Source organism: Ambystoma mexicanum, chromosome 10 (genome assembly GCF_040938575.1).
Source record: "Ambystoma mexicanum isolate Mex_15411 chromosome 10, UKY_AmexF1_1, whole genome shotgun sequence".
Classification (NCBI taxonomy): Eukaryota; Metazoa; Chordata; class Amphibia; order Caudata; family Ambystomatidae; genus Ambystoma; species Ambystoma mexicanum.
This window is the reverse complement of record NC_090932.1, coordinates 1033685889-1033706266: the sequence shown is the minus strand read 5'-3', so window position 1 is coordinate 1033706266 and position 20378 is coordinate 1033685889. Positions and strand designations below refer to the sequence as shown.

General features: G+C 45.3%; 1 protein-coding gene across 3 annotated transcripts in view; it reads right to left on the bottom strand.

The window, feature by feature from the left end:
- LOC138491968 (dihydropyrimidinase-related protein 2) overlaps positions 1-20378 on the bottom strand; it is a 581041-nt gene that overhangs the window by 63871 nt on the left and 496792 nt on the right. The window lies entirely within an intron of this gene.

Genomic DNA, 20378 nt, shown 5'->3' with positions numbered 1-20378 from the left:
GTCCCCCGAATCCCTACGCACTATACAGCACCCTGCGCCCGCCCCTATACCCTCCCCAACTTAGCTGCAGCAGGCTCTGGCACCCGTTTACCTGCTCCTGCTCTCAATCTGCAGAGAGCAGCGCTGGAAGCCCGGGGTACAGTACAGTGCGCTTTTGTGCACAACCATTTGTGCCCCGAGCTTCCGGGGTAGCGCTCCACAGAATGCAAACGCTCTACCATGCATTTTAAACCAAAGAAAGCCCTCCATTCATTTTTGATTTGACTGCAAATGAAGAAATGTGATATCAATGTTGAGTAACCCATGCACTAGGATAAATATTCTCATAAGCTAGACTAGCCCTGTGCCTCTGCAGGTGTTCTAGCATGCTTGCTACCAATGGGCATCATCATTGCCTGCAGGCAGAGCAAACACACTGGGTGCCCTGTGTGAAAGACTTGGTGAGCTAATGTCAGGTGAACAATTATGTATTTCTCAGCAATATAACTTCATGTTTCCGTAATCTCAAATGTGAGTGAGCCATTTCTAGTACCACTTGCTTATGACTCTCACGGATAACCAGTTGGGTTGTTTCTAAGCCTTCAGCCAACAACGGGTCGTTCCTTTGGGCAAGGTCGGTAAGGGTTTCAGTTTCTTCCTCTCTGACCTTTCTAGGTTCAGGTTCTGGATGGTTGTCGGTGTCACCCACCTCCCCGAAACCTTGAGTAACTTTCTGTTCTCTGCTTCCCAGCCTCTTCCTTGATCCTAGGGAACATTGCCCTGTCAAGCAACCCCTGAATAATTTGATCTCCTTGATGAATGTGAAAAAAGGATCTTTTCCATGGTTCTGTAACAATACTTTAATGTCACCTCTAAAGTCTGGGTCTATAACCCCAGCCAGTACATCAATTCCAAACGTCCATGAGAGTCCTGATTTGGGAGCCAATCTAATAAGTTTCAGGGAGTGGAATTACTTTCAAATTAGTGGGTATCAGTCTTCTTTCACCTTGTAGAATGCATTTTGTCCCTGCTGCTACAAATATTGAACCCAATAGAACCCTTAGTGGCTACTGATGGGTCTGATGCTCTGGTACTTAAATTTTCAAACTGAGTGTCCCCCAACTTTTATCGGTTGAGTCGCACCCCACTCCTGACACCATGTGTGAAGGCGTCATGAAGCAAGACAAAGTCAAAAGATGCAATGTTTACACAAAAAACTTATATTAAATTAAATGTCACTATGGTGTAAGGCCTAACTTACCCTGTACCACGGTGTGATTTCCCTACCTAAAGAAACTAAGGATAGTCGAGTCAGTAAGGTCAACTCAAAAATCTGTCTTTGTCCAAAACCTGTACTTGCCCTCACAACTAAAGCTAAACAATGTGTAGGGATGTCAGCACCAAAAGAGAGAGTGTTCCAGGTAAAGTTCTGAGCTTCGTCCAGCTCTTGGCTTGCAGCCCCTTCCCCAAGTTCAAAACAGTTCCATACCAAAAGAGCATGGGGTTACCTTCCCGCCCCTCCCCCCCGGCAAGTTCAACATAGTTCCAATAGGCCTCGGGGTTCCCTGCCCCAAGTTCAGCAAAATTGTATAAGGGTCTCAGGGTTCCCTTACCCAAGATCAACACAGTCAATTCTTGTCTTTCAATAAGGGCGCCAAACCAACTTTGCAACCTTTCAGGCTTCTCAATGGTTCACTAAACTTGTTCTTCTTGAATAACTTCAATACTTGAAATGTACGGCAGTTTCAGTGCCTTAACTTTCCTTGGTTCACGCTAAGTAGGGGTTACTCGATCTAGGCGCAGTTGTCGGACCATAGGGTCCACCCACTACAGGTCAAGAAAACAATAACCCTTGGCACTATGTTGGATTTACTTGTTCTCATTAGACCTCCTTACCAACACAAGCTCCCTCTTTGAATCTGTGTCAATTGTACACTTGCAGTTCTTTTTATGCTTGGCAACTTCTCGTCTCTGCCATAGCGCAACTTTCAAACCCTTCATTTTGTGGGGTGCTTTCCTTGTCACCACCTTGCTTTCACACTTCACAATAGTGCTCATCATTAGCCTTTTACTTGATTTTTCAGCCCTTGTCATTGGCTTTTATTTGGTTCATACGTGCACATTGTCCATTACGGTCTTTACTTGCTTTCACTGTAATCAAAATTGCATATCACTTTAATTTCATTTGTTCGGTACTTCCATGTACTTTGCATAACTTTTTTTTATTTCGGTATTTAATAATGCATAAGACACATTGCAGCTGATCGTTTGTCATTTTTCCTTCTATCTTCCAACACCCACGTCATGAGTTTTCATCTGATCGGCATCCCCTTGTGCCAAGCCCAGCCCTTGCAGCACCCTTGTGTGACTATTACCTTTCCATCACTCCCCTGTCTCCGGGAGCTCCTCTGGGTGCTTTTGGCTTTCTCCGCTGCAGTCTCTCGCTCCCCTTTCACTCGCCGGGAGCTCTGACGAGCGGCGCTAGTCTACTCCAAACCTTCCTGCTGCTTTTGTCAGCTCCTGAAGTCTTCAGTTTCCCCAGTTCCAGCGGAGGATACACAGCACTGGATTCTGCAGGGTTCCCGACCTCCTCACAGCCTGCTCGGGCTGCAGTGTCTTCTCTGCTCTCTTGCAGCGCTCTCTCCACCCAGCTCTGTACTGGGTTGCTATGTCTATCTCCCCAAGATGGTTTCTTCTTACAGGCGGGACTCTCCCTGCCTCTTGCTGGTTTCTTCTTATATACACCTTTAGCCTTTCAAATGGCTGCTCATGTAAGTCATTTACTGACCCCAATTAGTGGCACTTGCAGGACCATGGAAATGATTTTTCACCGTCCTCTTCATCTCAGTACCAGAGTGGTGTGCACATATGGAATTGTGTATTAGGGGGGTACATGGAGGATGCCCTCAGGTCCCTTAATAGAGAAGCAGCTTCATACACGTTGTGATACCACCAATGGCATGCATGTCATGGAGAAAGTTAATTGAGCAGAGATTTCAACAATAAGGACTACATGCTACTGCTCTTTTTGAAGCCTTCAATCATAAAACAATGGGAAGGATATTGTTACATTCAAACATTACTGGGGCCATAAAACATACAGCCATAAAATATTCCAGCCCTAAACCTATGCATCTAAGTGATCACTGCGCGCCACAAAATATTGTAAATGGAAATTCCGAAAGCAAAAACGCAGGCATGCGTTGATCACAGATATCGCAACCATTGTGCAATGGCATCATCCTGGCCATGCGACTGTAGGAGACCCCAGTTACCTTTGAACCCCTTGTGTGGTATAACGGGTATTGTGCATTTTAGTTTACTGCAAATGTGGAGTAAACATGTATTGGTTATTTTCTTCTGTATTTTGGAGTGATACCTGTATGTGCCAAATCAAGATCCCTTGCAGGTTTCTTTTAGATCACAACTCTGTAGTGCTATGCAAGCAAGCGGCCATACCTTACATAGTGGGGTTGGGGCGTACATCCCATCACATACATCTGGATACATTTTAGGAGCCAGAATGTTCAGACATGAACATGTCAAGTTATTTGCCAGCGTATGTACCAGAGAGGGACACCACATTTGCTAGCGCATGAGCCAGAGAGGAGCATACAATGTGCCAAGGATCTGCAAGGCTTTAAGCGGAGCATTAGCCCATGACCTTTCTCGTTTTCCTAACTCCACCAACCCAACATTCCTGAACTTAAACCAATGAGGGGAAAGCAGGATTGTCAAGGAGTTGAGGAAAGTCCTTGCCTATCCTCTACACCATGTATTGTAATGTACTGCCCTTTGGTTATGAGGCTAGACGGTTCATTCCAAGTATTCATCTCACATCTGTGAGGCCTTTTGTAGAGTGCTGTGTCCAATTCTAGGACCCACATCTCTAGAATCATAACAATGATGGAGGAGATCAGCTACCAAAACGATGAACAGGAGACACTGCAAATCTAATGGGGAGGATTTGCTGGAAACGTTAACATAGAAAGTAAATAATTGCTAATGAGGTGACTTTTTTCCAGAAAATGAGTCTCTTAAAAATCGAGGTGATGATATGATAATGGGGAGCGAGGGTGAAAGGCCCAGATGCAACATTTGAGAATATGTTTCCATAGCCGCTGTTGTCAATGCAATAAAAGAAGCGGTATAATACATTTATTGGAACAGTGAATGTATACCAAAAGGCTTAGGTCTGTGATGCAGTCACCTGTGAGTAGCAGTGCCAGTGGGGTCAGGAGGCTCTGGGGCCAAATATGGAGGAACCATATATGGGTATCCAGGGAGTCGGTTTGGGGGCTGCAACAACATACAGACACTGGTTCATGGTACTATGCAGTGAAACAAGCAGGAGGCTCATTAGCAGGCGCCCTTTGAGTGAGACGCAAAGCAAGACAGTGGCTTGTGAACCCACTTGTACTTCCCAAGCTCATCAGCAAATGTTTACTGGGAAGATCAGAAGCTTGTGACCAGCACAAGATGCATAACAGAGGTCATTCAAGCCGAAAACATAGGGCACACCACTCAGAGCTGCAGACTACCATGACGGTAATTCCTGACTGCAAGATGGTGATAGTTGCTTTTGAGCCCTGAGCCTGCGTAAACTCACAAGACCGACCCATCCAATCACAGGATTTATTGTGGTAAATCGTTTTGAGGATTGCCAGTGTAATCAAAGATTATTGGCTGGTAGATGTTAGCTGTGACCACTTTGAGCATCCGAATGTTGTACACGGCCAGAGGGTTAGAATATCTAAGCCCAGAAATGAAGCACCCAAGGAGAACACCCAAGCCCAGTAACTGCCAAGGAAAGTGTGATGGTGTGCTATAAATAACGTGCGGCTAAGTGATTTTGGGGAAATAGCCACCAGGGGGCCAAATCCCATTTCTTTCCTTTTACAGATAAGGACTTATACTAGAACACCAGGTCCTCTTAGCTTAGACCCTTGCTGGGATTCGGTCGACACTCCATCCTGGCACTGTTAAAACAGTCCTTTTTCCAGTTTTCTGTTTTAGTGGAAATCCCATAGTTCCTGTAGGCGATTATCACATTTCCATGGTGGGTTCTGAGGTCTGGACAACGGAAATGTACGGGTGGCAAGGTGAACGCAAGAGCAGACAGGTTTTTGGGGAGTTAGGGTGAGCAGCAGGGGCAACAGGAGAGCATAGGGCAGGAAGCAGTCACTAAGGAGGGCAGTTTTGAGCAGCATGCAGATAACCTTGAATCTGGGCCAGGATCAGTCGGGTTTGGAGCATCCTGATTAACTGCTGCAATCATCCAGGATGCTAATCAATATTCATAAACACTAATAAGTATATTTTTTAGGACCCTCTGCGACTGGATACTGCCAGCCACTCCTTTAGTATGAGAATATAAATAAGCTGAATGTTCATGTTTGCATCTTCTGAGGCCTCAAAGTTTGCACTCACCTTTAGTCATTAGTGAGGGACAACTTCTTGATAAGTAAGAAATTGTGTGCTGTGTAAATGTGGAGAACGGAGTGGGCGTGTGGTTTATTTAGCTTGGTGTGATGAATCCCAGAGTAGGATCACTGCTCCTTGGAGAGGGGGGGGGGCTAAGGGGGTGAGGAAATAGATCTCTTCCGATGAGGCCAGGGAAGTGTGGCCACTACCCGATAGTCCCTCCTGGGTGTGGGTACTGTGAGGGGTCAGCAATGTGAGGCAGACAACTGTTGGATGATTGTTCAAAATAGCCCTGTTAGATTGAACTATTGGTATCAGAAGTGTTTTTCTAATGACAACTTGCAACCAGGAGCACCCAATCACAATCACTCCAGGAGCATGTTGGTTAATATCAGGTGCCCATCTATTCCAGTGTGGGTCCCGAAGGGCTGACACACTGCTCTGGTTTACTAGTAAATGTTAGGTCCCAAAGATATTAACTGTGCCAAATCATCACAGTAGTAGTCTAAGAGCACCTAAGGTTTGTCTGAAGGTTGGTGTATTGTGCTTCGATCCAGAGTAACTAGACCATACCCTGTGGTGGTAAAAGGAGAAGGGAAAGTTAAGTGGAAGGGCAAAGTGGGTGCAGCTACCACAAACCAAGGGAAGGGAGGACGAAATTGGGGGCGATTAGTCCAGCTTTGTGGTAGTTTGGATGCATGTCGATCCAGCTACCGACGACCATAGCTCAGGACTGAAGAAAAAAAAAAAAGGTAAACACAAATGTTTGCAATAAACTGGACTGCAACTGTGGCGGTTTCCAAAAGCAATAGGTAATTAAGGACAAGTAGCATTTGGCCTAGTGAACAGCTATATATAGATCTGCCTCCAATCCTACTCTTTCTTTCCACAGACTAAGGTCTGGCGCAACCCTGACGGTGTCAGACAAGGCCAGGTGCAGAAGGACAACTATGGTAGTGATGAGCACAGTATCAATACTGTAGAGCATACAATAAAAGTTCTGCTCTGGTGGACCCCTAATGTGCGTTTTATTTTTACGATTACCTTTAAATATTTCACTACGGACAAACCAAGTATTAATTCTGGGACTGCCGAGCCAAGCAGCTTGGTTTGCTCCTATCAAGATTAGACTGTAAACAATTAATGGAGGTGCAGAAACACAATATTAAAAAGAAACCTACAGGCATTATTTAAACATAAGTGCTGATGTGAGACTCAATCCCCCAAAACGATGCACATACCAATTAAATCAACAGTTCTCGCCTAAAATATTAAGGCATTAGACCCAAGGCTGAACGGTAGTAATACAAAAACTACATATGACAAGGTGCATTAAACAACTTTGCAAGTTATCAGTACATTTCTGCAATTTACCTTTACTCCTCCGTTTTCAGACAAATGCTGTTATACAAATATATTTTGTCTGATCCATTGGGAGGAAGGGGATTTAAAAAAAAGAAAAGAAAAAAAAATAGAATGACACTGTTTCCTCATTAATTATTTGAATTTCACACATCGGCAAATCACATTTTTAAGGAATCATTCTTCAGCTGTACATTTGCTGATAGGGACTACTTGTGGGCCTTTAAAATGTCAACTTGTGGAGTTGTGTGTTTTATTTATGTTATGTCACGTTACTAAGCTATCATTCTATTAAACAGATAATTTTCTTTTGAGGAATGCAAGGTGTATTCCATTGGCAAATGTGGAACATATTCATCAGCATCCTCCAGCGATAATATGTGCGCCAACAGAGGGTCCTCCCTGAAAAACAAAGTTCCTTGGGCCAACAACAACCACTACCCTACATTGATCCTGTTTGGAAGCCATCTTGAATACTCTGTTCGGCTCCCAGTGAGTCACACTGACACGGCCTCTCTGGTTATGGAGTTACCCATGGGTAAGGTCCAAAAGTAGCAAGGTCAACTCCCCAGTGGTAGGGTAGATCCCTGCTCATGCCAGGACTTCGTAGTGCTGGTCCTTAGCCAGACTCCTACTTCCAGAGAGGGATCCTTTGACGCAGTGACTCTGCATTCACTGTGGAGCTGCTTTTACCTCAGACACCCAGGGAACATGCCCCCAGTTACTGGTACTTTGGTTACGTATAGACCCATTCTAGCCCAACTAAGACTTCATATGCACTACTTTTCCTCTAAATGTGTGATTGACAGCCCTCTTCTTTCTCCCTCCCCATGCTCCTACTTCCCACCACATCGCCCCCCCTTCTTCTCCACTACTAAATTAGCACCCATCCTTCATAGCGCCAACCCAAAGCGCCCCTATAAACTCGTTTGCTACTCAAAAATCCAAAGACCTAGGGCCTGATTTGAGAAACCTGAAGGAGTCTCCCTGCTAAACCCTGGGGGATCTGTCAACCAGGTGGCCACGACACGGCCATCGCTATTGGATTCAGTTCTTGGGGGTGGACCAGTGAGGGAGGATCACCTGGATGGGGGGGGGGGAGCCCTCTGGGAGCGGGAGTCAGACACCGTCAGGTGAAATGCGGTATCCCCTTTCTTTAAACACCTTTTCCCCATCCTACCACGTAGGACATTCAAAAACACCCCCCGGCCCCTTTCACACGAACACTTCGCACAACACGCAAGAGAAGGGACTAACACCAGAGCCGTTTACCAGACATGTCCCAATACAAGGGTCAGGCAAAGACAGGCAAATGACCAGAATCATACTCCTGGCGTCCCTTTCCCTTCCCCACAGGGATAAAAAGTGGAGCAAGAGAGCACAGTACGAGCATGGCAGACAGTACGACTAAACATCTATCCAGACCTGGCAGTTCAAAAGGAGAAGAAAGGCTGCAAATATCGACAGGCTGACAAGGAGAGATGCGAAACCTCCAGAGAGGGAATCGTAAGGCCGTGGACAATAGCTCAAGTGTGATGCAACATATCAACGGGTCACAAAGCATGCCCACGCTGATAAGCAGGACTGAGGGAGACTCATGCTACCGTGTTACCAACCTGGGCTCCAGCTATGCTGAAAAGCCAAGCAGTCATCACAGCCGGTGAGTCATGGGGAGAACCGATAAAAACCAAACTGTGCTGAACTATAACTGTAAAGTAGCAATTTAAGGGAAGTTCAAAGAACTCTAAGGGAAGGGAAGACCAGCTGCAAAAGGATCAAGCACCACGTGGGTGCTAACCTGAGACACTCTGATCAAGCCCGCATTTGTTGAAACTGCCATTGCCATTGGTAAGGCTGTAAACGAACGGTTAAAGTGGTCATGCAGAGGTCTTGCAAAATCCTCTGTACATTCAAAAGACTTTGACCGACGGGTAATTACGAAAGCCATAATTGATGAAGTTGGCAAGAGTGAACCCGGCTGAGGGATGCTAACAAAAAGGGGCGAAGCCTGAAGTCCCCGTGAACTGTGTGTTGACAAGCGTGAACCGGGCATAGGGATGTCCACAGAAGAAACTGGTTGAAAAGCCATTAAGATTTGTGAGGGTTACAGAGGAAGGTTGTACTGAAAGCAACCGTGAACCCAGGGGAGGGAGGCTGAGAATTGAGAGGGGTATGTGCCCAGATGAGGGGGAGCCAGGGGTCAAGAACTATGACCTGAAGATGAAAGAATTTTTGTTTCAATACTTTGGAACCTAACAAGCCCTTGAAAGTGGGAGAACATAGCTATCCGAGGTCCTGATAACAAAATAACTTTCTAGGGTTTTGCACCCAGAAGAGGGGAATCCGGGGTGAAAGTCATCACCCAAAGCCCAATGAAATTTGAATGTTTATTTGATTTGTGGAATACGATTAGTGAAGGGTCAGTGGATGGAGGGGAACACAGGGGTGAATCCATCACAAAGAGTATACATGGAAAATACCTTTGTGTTTGTTGAATACATCAGGTCCTCGAAGGCAAGAGACTTTCAGGCAAAACGACTTGGCCACCGACAGCCCTGATAGCTGAAAACAGAACTGACGTCTCCTGCTGGGGAAGCTCGAGTGTGTACTGTGCTCCAAGATCTCACTTTAACCCATAGTCAAAACCTGGGGAAGGGATACCCAGGCTACCACATCCTGACATACTATTTGTGAACACTTTCTATCCCACACCCTTTTTGTATTAGTTGTAAGGATTGGCAATAGGTTTTTCTTAGTATAGGCCTTTATTTGACACCACCACTAGGACTGCCTTATTTTTCATTTGATGGTTAACTCTTGCTCCCATCTTAGATTTAGTTTTAGATGAGGCGTTTTTCCAACCTGCATACAGTTTAATAAACACCCTTGAACTGTGATCACTTGCGTCTGTCTTTACTGTTGCCACTAAGAATGCCTTACACCGATTAAGAGAGTTTGACGACAGTGGTGAAAAGCCTCTGGCAATTACTATTATCTTTTTGTTTTACCACTTCACAAAATTGATTACTGCTTGCGATAAATTACTGAACCCCATGGAGCCCTCAAATGACTAAATAGGAGCAGTCTGTTCACCCCAAATGTCCCAGTGACCTATTGCCCAGTTTGCCTCCTTCCCCATTATTCAAAGGTCCATCAGCGTGTGGTCTTCAACCGGATCACTAAGTACCTTGAGTAATGGCCTTGGAGAGCCACTACAAACTAGCTTCTGTAGTAAACACTCCACTGAGACTGCTCAGTCTCTTACTCTTTGATACTCACCACTCTAAACTCTCTTGTATACTCATCCTTTGGACCTTGGGTGGAATATTGTACCGTCAGCTACTCAACTGTCCCTAGTACCTTGGGTTTCACAAACTTGCTCACATCTCGACCACCTCCTACCTGGAAGGCTGCTCCTTTAAAATCTCGTGGAACTTACACACTTCTGGCCTCGCCCCTCTCCCTATCAGTATCCCACAAGGATCAGTTATTAGTGCTGTGCTTTTTACCCTCTAGACCTGCCCTCTGAAGACTCATCTTGTCCTTTGGCTTTCACAATCAACTCTTTGCTGATATTAAATTCTTCAATTTTCCCTCCTTTACCCCAGCCATCTCGAAAATGGATTACCAACTGTCTTGCTGCAATAGGGCACTTGATGGCTCTATGTGGTCTCATGTGAAACTCTTCAAAAATAGAGTCCTATTCCTCCCAGCTTTAAAATCGCATCCTTCCCCACTCCTTCCCACCGGACCTTCGTGCTCCCCTGCGCAAGGATATAGGTTCCTCTGATGGCGACACCCAATTGCAACAACTCATCACTACTACCACCTCTGCTGCCCGTATTAACAGTCTCAACATTTGAGTCAATTTCTTAATTACTGCTCTCCTCACTAGAGGTCAGAAACATTCTTCTCCTTGGCTCCCCCCCTCCACCCCCCCCCCCCCCCATCTACTCCTTTCTCCCTTTAGACCAAGTCCTCAACTTTACGAACCACTATAACCTACCCAAATTGTCCCCCACTTCTACCTACCAACACCATGCTGTTTGGCACTCCGTACACAACTGCTACATGTTCAAGTTTCTTCTGCCATTCACCAAAGTTAGCAATGATCTTGCTCCAAAGTACCTGTGCAATTGCATCTCGGCCTACTCAAGATTTCGTTCCTTCCACTCCTATTTTCAATGCAACTGTCCCATGCCTCCTCTCGCTTCCGGTCTTTCTCCCTATTCGCCCCACTCCATTTCAACCTGCTGCCTGTACCAAATCAAAGCCAGCCCGAATGCAACTCTACAAACCTTGGCTTAACACTCACTTGTCAAAGGAGCTCTCCCTGTCCTCTGCCCAATCCTCCCGACCCCACCACAATCTCCAGTGCAGAGGAATACAGTAATGTTATACTTCTCTTCAGTTTTCCCACTAGGTAAATTGTTAACTTTGGCAAGTCAGACGTTTCATCTGGATGCTTACTGTCCTTCCTCTGGACTCTCTTGCAACCTCTGCCACTCTGTATTCTCCCCTCTACCCCGACTCACTCTGGATGTTCTGATCTCTTCAGACCTTCCCTTTCTATCCCTCTCACCACTCCTGTCTCCTGAAGTGATCACTCTCTCCTATCCTCCCAGCTCACCCTTTCTACCCCTCAGGCCAAGCCAGCTCTAGCACTGCCACCCCACCTTCTCGGTTATCCAACCCATGAAGCGTGTGTCAGTTGAGGCTTTCGCCACCACTTTCTCACCGCCCCCTCCCCCTTTGGCTGACTCACACCCTGACACAGCCCTTTCCTCCACTCTGCTATTCGATGTTCTTGCCCCTGTCATGAGGATCCGCTTGAAGGCCAAAACCAAGTGTAATTCCTGGTATGACTCAGACCTCATCACCCTCAAACGCAAGTGCAGGGTGGCTGAGAGGAACATCCTCTGACAAACTGGCCTGCCGCCTGCTCCAAAGGCAATACCAGCTCTCAGTCCACACCAAGAAGAGAGCTCACATCCAAGCCTGCGTCTCTGCGGCATCTAACAACACGGCCGAACTCTTTAAAATCTGCAAGGAGCTGGCCAATCCTGCTGCAGTCTCTACCTCTTCTGTCCCCTCCCAGGCCCTCTGCACGACTCTGGTTTCTCATTTCATCTCCAAAACTCAGGACATCCGGTCCTCTCTTCCTCTCCCCCTCCTCACTCTACTCTCTGCTCTTCCTCTGGCCCTTCTTCAGCCACCTCTCCTCCTCTCGTCCCTCCTTCTCCGTCTTTCCCCTGTTCTTACCAGACAAGGTTTCTAGACAAATCTGATCTATGAAAGTCTCATCAAAACAGGTTCATCCCTGTTCCGCCAAAATCATCAAGGACCAAATTGATTCCCTGGCTCCTGCTCTAGCCGACTTCTGCAACCACCCCTTCGCCACTGGAGTCTTCCCATCCCCCCCGAAACACTCCCTTGTGCACCCTCTTCTTAAGAAACCCTCTGCTGACCCATCCTGCCAGGCTAACTATCGTCCAATCTCCATCACTCCTTTCCTGGGCAAACTCCTGGATAAACTGGCCATCTCCCAGCTTAATCTTCACAATTAATCTGTTGGGTGTCTTCATGACCATCAGTCTGGCTTCAGAAATGCCAGAAGCAAGGAAACTGCTCTCCTGAACATCTGTGAAGACCTGCTCTCCAACCTTTATTCCAACATCCCGTGTTCTCAACTTACTTGATCTCTCTTCTGCCTTTGACATGGTCAACCATGCCATCCTGCTCAACCGTCTCCAACATAACCTGGGCATCACTAGTCAGAGCCTGGTGTGGCTGACTTCTTTCCTCTCCGATCAATCCTTCAAAGTCCAACTTGGGTCCTTCCTCTCCTCCCTTCCTCCCTACCTCCCTCCCTCTCTACCTGTGGTGTTCCCCAGGGGTCTAACCTCTCTCCCTGTTTGTTCGACCAATACCTGGCACTTCTTCCCCACCGCATTGCTGCTCTCTGCCCCAACTTCCAGTGCTTTGCGGATGACACTCAGCTCCTTTTCAGCCTACCCTCAGCCACCTACTCTCCTCTCATCTCGTACTGTCTGTCTGCTATCCATGAGTGGTTTGCCACCAATGGTCTCTGCCTTCATGACAGTAAGACAGATTCTCCTCATCGGCACACCCGCTCCCCCCTTTCCAGTCACTCTCTGGCCGGCCTCTCTTGGCCCTCTTCCTGCTCCCACCTGCGAGGTTAAAAACCTTGGGTTCATCTTCGATTCCTCACCTTCCTTCTCTCCTCACACCTCTGATGTCTGTAAGAAGTCACACTACTAGCTTCACCTCCTCAGAGGTATTCTTGCTTTCCTCTCCTTCCACCAGAAGCTCACTGTCTACAGAGCTCTGTTTTTCTCTAGGCTGGACTATTGCAACAGCCCCTTTCTAAATCTGCCTGCTTCTACTCTCTGCCCTCTGCAACTCATCCAGAACAGGACTGCGAGACTTGTCCTTGGCCTCAAGCCCTGGGATCATATCTCTCCAGGTCTGAAATCTCTGCACTGGCTCCCAGTGGCTGCGAGGATCAAGTTCAAAACCCTCTGTATTGTACACAAGGCCTTATGGGCCCTAGGGCTACAATACTTTCAACTCTCTCTTCCTAAGTATCTTCCTTCTCGAGCTCTTCGCTCATCCGCCTCCAACCCCCTTACGGTCAGTCATTTCTCCAAGCAACGAGTTGGTGGTAGATCTCTTTCTTCGGCTGGGGCCTCCCTCTGGAACAGCCTCCCTGCCTCCTGGAACTTGAGGAGAACCAGTTCCGGAAGCATCTTAAAACCGTACTCTTTGCTTCTGCTTTCTCTCCTCCTCTCCCCTGCTGAACTCCTGGCTGAAATTGAAACTGCATTGGTTACCTGGCCACCCTCTGATCTCAGGCCCAGGTCCCCTCCCCCTCAAGTTGCACACCTGCACTGCCTCCCTGGCAACCCCCGCACTTGGGGACCGTTTTCTGTATCCCTACAGTCCCCCTACCAGCACTTGAAACCTGATGTCTGCACTTACCCTTGCACTTGCCACCAGCTGGCCATACCTTTTACTTATCGCTTTATTCCATTTATCCCATGTACTGCACGGTCCCCTCCTCCTTCCCCCACCGCACTTTCCCCCTACCTCTGTACTTGCGCGATCTGAATGACACCTGGCCTACTAAGATCATCGTCTGTCTTCCCTATGTTCCCCCTCCCTTGCCTCGTCGCGCCTTGAAACACGTGTATAGGCACGTTATAAATGTCATATATACATATTTGTGCAGGCACCATTCTGGGGAATGCCGCAACCTGCCTATGTTATTGTGAATAATTTGCAATTGACATTTTTGTTCTTCAGATAAATACAAATTATACTGGATTACTATCACAAAACTGGCAGGCCCTGGAGACCCCATTTGTTTGTACAGTTGGAGGCTGTAATATTACCAATCATATCAAAAGAGGAAAACTCTTCAGCAGGTATGGAAGTAAAGCTCAGATAAGAGTCCAAAACTAAGGAATTCAAAAGTAACAGGCTAAAACCAAAACCATGCATACAAATTAGTATGCATTGCAAAAAAAAAAAGTTTCTCCTGCTACCATAATCTGTCATCTAAGCGGGCACAGGTATTAGCATCAGCTTAATATGATCATGTTGCAAGAGAGTATATAAGATGGAGGGGTGTTCACAGACTTGATACAATGAATTATATGAAGAAGGCTACGAAAATCACATCTGCAAAAGTCAATAGCTTAAACAGTACATGTCAAAAGGTGGAGCTATTGGCGTCTAAAGGAATTTGTGTAGGTGATCAACAGAAGAGACTAATTTACCAAGGATACATACCAAGTTTCAAAGACACAGCTGCATATGACAAACAAAATCATTATAGGAAAAGCACATTGGGCATTTCAGATTACACCTGATAACCACAACCCCTGACAAGTAAGGACTTGGGGCAAATGATTAAAATATTATAAGCAATCCCACACTACGTTCTATGGAACAAATATGAGATCAGGTTCAGAATTCTTGACCTTGAATATGGATATAGGAGGGCAACATTAAAATATCTGCATAAGGCATTCAATATCCAATCCCACACAAAAAAAAGTTGAATTTAGCCACAGATCTAAGGATTGCATTAAGTGAAGCCTTAAGACACGCCATCGGGAGTATAGAATTCACCAACAAAAGCATTTCAACTACCCAAACCACAGTCTGGGGATTTGGGGATCTTCTGCAACACTTAATAATCAACTGAGTACACAAGGAAAAGGTTACCAAAGATGAAAAAGCAAAAATATGACTTGATGCATTCAATGATGGGGATAACTACACAGCATAGCAAAATAAGTAACCCTCCATAGGCCGATTTATCCCGACAAAAAAGGTTTGCGCCTCCAAAGATTTAAAATGGCTGCCACATGGGAGAGAAATAATTTACAGCTTGGAAACTAAGAATGTATGTGCCCCAAGAGAAACTTGCAAGACGTGCATATTACTGAATTTATTAACCAGGTTATACACAGGAGACAAGGCAATTTAACAAAAAGGATGACCGCCACTGCTACAATTGATCATGTCATCTGATGATCGGTTGCTTATTTACAGCGCTGTGTCAGACAATGATTGCTGCACGTGGTGAAATCTGAACGGGTAAATTGGAATAGCGCCAGAGCTCAGGACCAACAGTTTCATAAATCTCGGATTAATATATAGACATATTTATGCACAGTTCTAAATTATCTACAAACTGAATAAGGACTACCTTGCACCATAAAGCACCAAAGAACTAGGACACTTTGCACATCAATGTTTGATATTAATGTTCACCCCCACAATCCTAATATTTAAATATACCCCTGAAACAGCAACAGAGGCTAAATGTGGCATGAAATGGATTTCCTGAAGTACATAGAACTATTTGTATGAAAGAAAAAGCAACCCACAATCACGGGCAGCGACTAGCAGACTCAAACATACAGTGTAAAATCTCTGCAAAACAATTATAAAAAGGCCACTTTTGCATCTCCGAGTACAATACAGGTTTCGGTTTACTTTCAATTGTTCTCCAAAATATTGTCATGCAGCGGTGGAGGCAGGTTGTAGTGCCGGATCCCTCGGAGTAGTGAGGGGATACAGAGCTCTGTCAAATGGATGGCCAGTGCCTTGAAACTAGCTTTTAGTTCTAGAGACGTTTTTACGCTCCATAAAATACTACTGCTACCATTACTGAAGCATTTTAGGGCCACTTGGTACTCTTAAAGAATGGGGCCTCATCAGCCAGATGCCAGGCATCTCAGCCCGCAAGTCCACTGCACATCTTACACTGCATTAGGAGATCACAGGGAACCTTACCAATTATAAGTCAGTTGCAAGATCTTACAAATGTGTGCCCATCGAAAAAACAACCAGCATTAAACCATGCTCATCCTTTTCCCTTGTGAAAGTAGTAAGCTAGCACTCTTCCACATTACTGTTTTGCAAGATCTCTCACAAGGAGAGCTGTAGTCTTTAAAGAAAGCTTGTCTATCTGTGGACAAAAGAGGGAATGGCTTTTTAAGCTCTGCTTTTAAGAAATCTTGTGTGGACTCCACACAGAACTCCATTCACGAACTTCAAACTTTAAAGTGCTATCCAGTGGGAAAGCGCCATCCACTTTACAATTATGAGCCGATTTGAGGAAGTTCTTCAAGGTCCTCTTACCAAATGTATGAATTCCCAATCTCATTGCATTTGGGGGGGGGGGGGGGCTGGTGCCAGCTGCCGGCAATATGGCTCTTATGAGAATGAAAGTTTGCTCAAGCCCAAGGAGGGCATCAAGCCTCATAAGAACCAATATTGACCAGCAGCTGCGAGTAACGATGCTGGAAGCAGGTCCTAAATTCTAGCAGAAAAAAGAAATACCAAAAACCAGGAAAATCCATTCAGGAATGGCTCCCAAGAATCGAGCAATAGTCGGCCTAGAGGCATGCTGACGTGGTGCAGGATGGAGGTACCAGCAGTCTTATCATAAAGTAAGAAGGAACTGCCAAGGAGGGAGACAGGGATGGGGTGGAGGTGCTAGGGGGAGTGACACCAGCGCGGATATGAATTCCTCTGGGCCAAGAGAAAGAGCACCATTCTGGCAACTATTGCATGAGGCCTCTTCTTTCGATTGGCCAATCAAAATACAATGTTCCACCCAGGGTGCTAATAAGGTTCAAATAACTTCTCTGACACTGTCAAACATAAATAGGTTAGCCAAGAGAAGAACATCTAGATGTGTTTTGCTCGTATGTGCAAGGGTGGGCCCGGGAGACAAAGCTGAAGCCACCGCAATCATAAATACAACACGGTTGCATTTATGACTTCCGAGGTTTTCTTTTTAAGTTTCCCGGGCTCCTCTGAGCCGGGGGAGCCCTGGAAACTTAAAAGGAAAACCACGGCATTTAAAATACAACCACATTGTATTTATGATTGCAGAGGCTTTTGCTTGGAGTCTCCCAGGTTCCCCCAACCCAGGGGAGCACGGGAGACTCGAAGCTGAAGCGACTGCAATCATAAATACAAGGTTGTTGAATTTATGATTCCTGTGGTTTTCGAACCAAATCATAAATACAACATCGTTGTATTTAGAATTGCTGTGCCTTTTCTTGTAGAAAGTCCAGGCAATTATGAATACTTCAGCGGCATCTGGAAGAGTATTTATAATTGCTCAGGAAACTAGAAAAGAAAGCAATTCATAATTGCTTGAGCACGGGAAGCTAGAAAAGAAAGTTGCAGCAATTATGAAAATTCCACCGGCAGCCGGTGAAGTATTTATAATTGCTCTGCCTTTCATTTTACGTTTTCTGTGCTTCCCTGGGGTTGTAGAGCACAGAAAAAACGTAAAATGAAAGTGAAGGATGCCTCCTCTCCATGTTAAGCTCTGCTCTGGTTGCAGTAAGCAAAAGACTAGGGGGCCTTTGCTCCCTGTTTATTGCAGCCAGAGCAGAGCTTAACAAACAGGGGAGGCTGCTTCAAAACACAAAATGGATGCCCCCATGGAAACAATGAGCCTCATTGCCTCAAAGTTTTACATAGGAACTTTCTTTAAAAATATGTTTTATATATTATTTTTGGTTGTGACCCATCTTTTGAGCCAACACAATTTTAGAGTAAACTATCCGTTTAAAAATGTGTGTCCATTTTACGCCACATTGTCCATGCAGTATTTTAGCCAAAATACTTTTGTGACCTCACGATGGCTGCCTTGCTGCTATCCGACCGTGTCATGGCCATGAGGGAATATATTTTTTCTTCGACACACATCCATACCCACCATAAGATAATCTTACAAAAGATTAACTTTTTTTATCTCAATGCGCTCTGTAGAAGTAGTGTCGTCAGTGCCAGTCTAGCCATTTGAGAGGCTAGGAATGGACCTACATGTTCCCCAAGGTTAGGGGGTCCCCAAGGATACTATGGACATTAACAAACTGCGGTTGTTGTAGCTGCAGAATTGTTTTAAAACGCATCAAGGGAATGTCCATACATGCCTAACAGACCATTTAAAACTGGTGGAATTCTCTCTTCACACATTTATAACTGATGTAATTTTTACTGGCTTGCAATTTAAACTTGTCCTTTTAACCAGTGTGGTGATTGCACTGCTTCGATGATTTGGCACAAATATAAATTTGTCTAGTAATTCGATTCCGAGCAAATCTTTCTGATGAGCACACATTGCTGCACGGAAATGTTCTTATGTACTATAAGAAAACAGAAACCAGAAGCATTGAAAAAGCTCATTTGTTCCCCTTCCCAAACAAAAGTAAATTGTGCTGTAAAATGCACCCAATTCTGCCCATTATTACAAAAATAATCTTGGGGGGGGGGGGAAAAGAGCCATTAGGCTTTCTAGTATTTGGGGTATGTGTTTGTGCTGTTCTGGCTTAAAATGTTAACCAGCCAGGATTGATGAAAACAACTTTTCTTTAAAACATTTGAAATCATCGACAAAGGCTTCCAAAGTATTGGTGCCTGAGGGTGTATAAATCCAGTACTAGTGAATAACAAATATGAAGTGTGAGAACGCAGGAGCACCCCATTCAGTCTGCTTCCTGAGGAATTACAGCAATGGTGGCCGACTTGTGTGGCACTCGAGAGGTTTTGGCCAGTGACTCCCGTGGTCCTTCACCATGGACTGTGCTGGCTAGAGCAAATAGACGTTGCAGGCCAAAACACGTGGATGGCCTCAAGTTGCTCACCACAGCATTAGAGCCTTAAAGACACATCCTCTGACAAAGGCATGGGGGGGCTGGCAAACACAGGAGCAGAATGCGGAATCCGTCAGCCACTGTGACCTGTAGCAGAGATTTGGGATGCCACGGGGCACAATCATGTGGCGAATGCAAAGACTTTGAACAGCCGAGAAGGATGCAGCAAGTGCAGCTGCCACAAAGGATGAATACAGTAGGACAGTACTGTTGAGGAAGACACAAACTAAGGGGGCGATGAACACATAATGCACTGAAGAGTGTGGTGGCACCCACAGCATCTGAGCAAAAATATGAGCATTTCACATTACAAAACCAGTAGAAGAAACGTTTTTTATAATGTTAGGTTGGCATACTTTCAAATCCATCTATAGCACACTGTAGACTAGGGGTGTCACGGTATTCGTTTTATGACGGTACGATAACCTTCTTGCCAAATGATGGTATATCATGGTTATCGCGGTATAGCAGGTGGAGTTAACTGATCTTAACAAATATTTTCTAAAAGTTCATAAATTGACAGATGTATCATCACAAACAAAACCAGGCACCCAGGGCCAGAATTGGGCTTTTCAACATACTTTCCACTGAAATGCCTTGCTTCCACCAAACACACACACACGTGTGGAGAGGAGGGGATGGGGTGGAGGCCTGCTGCAACTGGCAAAGCAAACTGAATAGCTTTTCTTAAGTGGTCATTTAGGCTTTTTGCTTCCCCACTGGCTACTGGTGAAGATGAGCATGTTGCCATCTTGATAACCTGCATGCCACAGATCAATGGAGGCTGATGGTAGTATACGCTTGTACACGTACACACACACACACACACTTTCTCTTTACGTTACAGCCTTTAGTTTACTTGCGGGCCAAAAGGTGTTCAGTAATCACTGACATGTTACCCTTTGGTATGGCAGCAGGCAATACCCACAGAGATGAGTGAATTTCGCAGTGTGACTTATTATATGTAAATTCAATGATAGAACCAGAGGAAACCCCCCATTGCCATATGTTTAGAGAACATTATCCATTATAAATATATAAACCCCAAAGCCGCCACCCCAAAGTAAACCTTTTTCCTTCTTGGCACTGTATCTATTCTTCCTATTGCTAACATATTGATTTTGTGTAAGGCACGTGTGGTTTATAGAACGGCATTAAAAACTGATCCAACTGAAACTACTTGGCAGACGGCACATCCAACAGTGCAAAACCATGGCTGCGCAGCAATTGCTTACTGCAGCCTTTCCAAATCAGATTGAAAAGCACACTTAACTGTATGAACGGTATAAACAATGTGACGGTTATTATTGTTCAATTAAGTGGTTCACGGTATCTTTAACGGTATATCGTTATACCGTTACATCCCTACTGTAGACGTTGTAGCATTTTTAGTATTTGTAT